This window comes from Piliocolobus tephrosceles, chromosome 20, assembly GCF_002776525.5.
Source record: "Piliocolobus tephrosceles isolate RC106 chromosome 20, ASM277652v3, whole genome shotgun sequence".
Taxonomy (NCBI): domain Eukaryota; kingdom Metazoa; phylum Chordata; class Mammalia; order Primates; family Cercopithecidae; genus Piliocolobus; species Piliocolobus tephrosceles.
In genome coordinates, this window is record NC_045453.1 from 29,529,697 (window position 1) to 29,534,250 (window position 4,554).

A 4,554-nucleotide genomic window follows, 5' to 3' on the forward strand; every position below is an offset into this window, starting at 1 on the left:
ACACACCCCCCCCCCCCCCACACACACACACACACAGACATACTTGCACACACTCCCTCCCCCTCACACACTCACATACACTGTGACCGCGACACACACTGAAAACGCTGGTAGGGACCAGGTGTGGATGTGCAGTTTATGGTCCAAGCTGAGGAAACCCTTGTAGACTGACCGACAGTGACTTCATCCAAAAGCCTCTGCCGGCAGCAGGCTGCAGGCTCCATGCTGGGGCTTGGGGAGCCCAAACCAGGAGAGAGGCAGTGGTGAGGGAGCGGGGCACAGACCGATGGACCAGGACCCACAGCCCTCCCAGACCCCTCCAAGATCCCTCCAAGAGATCTCCAAGGACCTGGAGTCTCTTCTCAGCTTCAGTTTCCCCATTTTAGTGACTCAGTCCCTTCACTTCCTTCCTTTCTGTGGTGCCAAGGGGCTCGACACCTGGGCGCCCACGGTGAAGCCTTGCCGGACCTGCCCTGGCAGAGGCAAGCAGGTGAGCGGCTGTGCCGGCGACCAGCGCCTCAGAGGAACAGGGCCTTTGCAGCAGCGGCACCACCTGCCGGAAGCCTCCCCCAGGGTGAGGTGGCCTGTTATACACGCTGGCTCTGGGGCCGGGCGAGTGGCCTGTGTTCAAATCCTGCCTCCGCCACTTATAAGCGGGGCAACCTTAGGCAAGATGCTGGGCCTCTCTGCAGCCGTCTTACTTGCAGGGCACGGATGGTGCTGGCTCACCCGTTCCTCGGGAGAGTGAGTGAGCGAGTGAGTGAGTTCACAGAGAGCACTGGGGACAACAGGGACTCAGCTCAGCACCCTGCCTCGTGCCTCAGGTCAGACCTTGTCCCTGGCTGCCTCCTTCTCCGCTCAGCACGGCCCCTTATCTGGCCCTCCTTCCTCACAGAGGCCTGCCCGGGCCACCTGGCGAGTGTAGCTGGGTTCCTGTGAGCCTCATAGTACCCTCCTTTTTTTTTTTTTTTTTTTTTTTTTTTGAGACTGGTGTTGCTCTGTAGCCCAGGCTGGAGTGCAGGGGCACCATCACAGCTCACTGCAGCCTCGACCTCCCCAGGCTCAAGTGACCCTCCCACCTCAGCCTCCCGAGTCACTGGGACTGCAGGTGCACACCATTGCACTCTGCTAATTTTCACATTTTTTTGTAGCAATGGGATGTTGCCATGTTGCCCAGACTGGTCTCAAACTCCTGGGCTCAAGTGATTCTCCTATTTCGGCCTCCCATAGTGCTGGGATTACAGGGGTGAGCCACTGTGACTGGCCTCCCATAGCACCCTCTTTACCTCCTTGGCTGAGCTCGTCACAACTTACAACTTGATATTTATTGCTCTGGCCTTTTCCTTCCCCACTAGACTGTAAGGTCCATGAGACCAGGTCTATCTGTTCCCCGCAGTGTCTCCCCAGAGCCCAGCAGCATGTCGGCTCACAGAAGGCACTGAGTACTTTGGTGCTGAAGAACCTTCCAATAACCCTGATAGATAGAGAAGCAAATCCTGCTGTGTAGACCAAGAAGGGGAGGGGCTGCAGAGGCCAGGCACAGGGGTGAGCTTGGGGGTAAGACTGGATATTCGGAGACAGTGAGGAGAGGCAGTCATGCCCCACTGAACGGCTGCCCACTTGCAGGGCACAGGTGGGATAAAGCAGTTTATCCAGAGAGCCCCGGGCCCACCAGGACAGCTGATCAAGGCAGGGACACGGCCAGCCACTGCGTTTTTGACAGGTCTTGCCGGCTCAGCTGTGGAGAACATAATTATAAACCCGAACTCCACGAGGAGGAGGAGTTTCAGCTTCTCTTTTTCTCTGAGTATTTTGTGGAGCCCAGGACCCACCCCGTGAGCCAATGCCCTGCAGGGTGGCTGAGAGGTGCAGGTTTCTTTTCATCTTGCTTGTGAGAGGATTAGCAGTGAAGAAAAAGCCATAAGGACAGCCACCAGGCACGCACTGTCACCTGTGACCTCCTGCAGCCCCCAGGGTTCTTCTTTCTGCCAGGGCAGACAGACATAGGCACTTCTCACCCTGGCTGCATGCAAATGGGCCTCAGTTTCCTGAATTGCTCATCTCAGGGGCAGTGCCAAGAGGCGATGAACATACAAATGAACGAGTGAACATACTCTCTTTTTTTTTTTTTTTTTTTTGAGACGGAGTCTTGCTCTATTGCCTGGGCTGGAGTGCAGTGGCCAGATCTCAGCTCACTGCAAGCTCTGCCTCCCAGGTTTACGCCATTCTCCTGCCTCAGCTTCCCGAGTAGCTGGGACTACAGGCGCCCACCACCTCACCCAGTTAGTTTTTTGTATTTTTTAGTAGAGACGGGGTTTCACCGTGTTAGCCAGGATGGTCTCGATCTCCTGACCTCGTGATCCGCCCGTCTCGGCCTCCCAAAGTGCTGGGATTACAGGCGTGAGCCACCGCGCCCAGCAACATACTCTCTAAGTAAAAATAATTCTTCCTCTGTCAGTGGAGTCTTCAGACATGCCCAGGCTCCCCTTAGATCTGGGCTTAGCTTTGAGTCCCTCTTAGGTAGGAATTTCCGAAACCCCTTTGGCTCGACTTGAACTCAAGAGCCCTGTTTCTCCTCCATTCTTCTCCCTTCCTCCTACTCATTTGCCAAGTGACCTCGCGAACTCATTGAACGTCTCTTGCCTGTCATCTCCTCCCCGTCACCTTCTCCATGGGATGTGAATTTCTGGTGACGAAACGTCCCTTCTCCTTTAACCAAATCATTTCCTAACCTCACTGAGCTCCGACTTACTCATCTACAGAATGAGACCGTGGCAGTGGAGCTCCCCACGCACACACCAGAGCTCGGAGGAGCGCTCCTGGGGAGGTGGAGAGCAGGTTAAAGGGGTGGGGATGGTGGGATTAATTTGTCCCTCACAAGGTCTTCAGTGCTTCTGCTTTTAATTTCCTGTACCTCTTGGAAAAGGATTAACATCTTATTGCTCAAAGCAGTGACTGGGGAGAGGTGTCAGTGGAAAAGATGGTTCTAAGATGGAGGGAGTGTCTCAGGCGGGAGGGAGGCGTCTGGGGCGGAGGTGAGGCTGGGCTCTCTGGCTTTCCTGGCAGAGGAGTGCTTCCTCTTCCCTAGTTCGCACCTGGCCGGCCTGCTGAGCGTTCCATGGGCTGTGGGAGTGACCCGTCTAAGTGTTTTCTGGCCCTTCCTGCAGAGGTAGTGTCTATCCTCGTGTGTGCCTCTAAGGAGCTGCTGGATTAAAAGAGTTGAATTAAAGAAGGACCCAGCCAAGCCATCCCCACCCATGGCTGGGGGCCTGTCCCAGGGCCAACCTGCCTCCCAGGTGCTGTTTCCAAGTTTCCTGGGGAGCTTTCATCCCTGGGCAGAGGGTGGTATATGCGCAGCGAGGAGAGGAGGTGGGAGCCTGGCAGAGTCCGACCTGACCCCGCTTGTTTGCTCCCTTCAGAGGCTTCTCTGCCCTTTCCCAGAGCTCCCTCTATGAATAACTTGTTTGCTGAAAACAAACAAACAAACAAACAAAAAAAACTTTCTTTACTCACTTTATTGCTGGTAAGTGTCCTGGTACAGTAACTTATTGTGTGTTGGTCTGAAGTGAGGGCGGGGTGCAGAGAACCTTGGGAGTTCCAGCTGCCCCTTGCCCTCCCCCACTTGCAGAGGTAAGACATCCGAGATCAGAGGTGGAAGCTGGGAAGCCCTGGAGGCTCAGGAGTGAGCAGGAACGAGTCTCCACTTGCCACCAGCCTCTGCTTTTGAAGTGTGATTGCCTTGCAGATGGGCTCCACCCATGCCACCGGCCCTTCCCTGGCAAAGGCTGGGCAGCTGCTGCTCCTGCCCAGCATCCCCCAACCCACACCTCACCCCCCGCACCCCACATACACACATCTGTGCTCTGCGGATTCCCGTGGAATCTTAAGGCCCTTAATAAGGAGTCCACACACTGGGGCAAATGCACGATCGGAGCAGGTGTGTTCATCTGGGCTTCTAGTTGAAATCAAGTCTAAGGTCATTTCTGTTGGAAGAAGACTTACTCATTATTCATTCATTCAATAATGTCAGCAGTAAATATCGATTTACTGCTGACACCATGTGGGCCACGTGACCAAGCTAGGGATTAAGAAGAACGGGCGTGGTGGGTGAGCATTGCAGACACTCCTGCAGCTTGCCAGGGGAGATAGACATGGAACAAATACAAGAATAGGGGCAGACCAGGCACCTGCCATGTGCCAGGCACTCACCTGAGAGCTTTGCCTCTAGTATCGCAGAATCTTCGTAAGAACCCGATCCCGTAGGTTGATTGTTAGGATCCTCAATCAGGGAACCAAGACTGACAGAGGTCAAGAGACTTGCCCGAGGTTGCACAGTCAGTGAGGAGCAGGGCCTGGATTTGAATGCGAGGTGCCTGGTTCAGAGGGCACACCTATAGCCAGGACCTTGCATGCCTGCGATGAGTTCTTAATCGCCGTGAGAAGGCCAGGAGCGAACAGCAGGGTGTGCTCTGGGCGATTCTAGAAAGGGGACCTGATTCAGGCTGGAGATTAGCAAGATTGTCGGAGGAAACGCCCTTGAAGCTGCACTCGGAA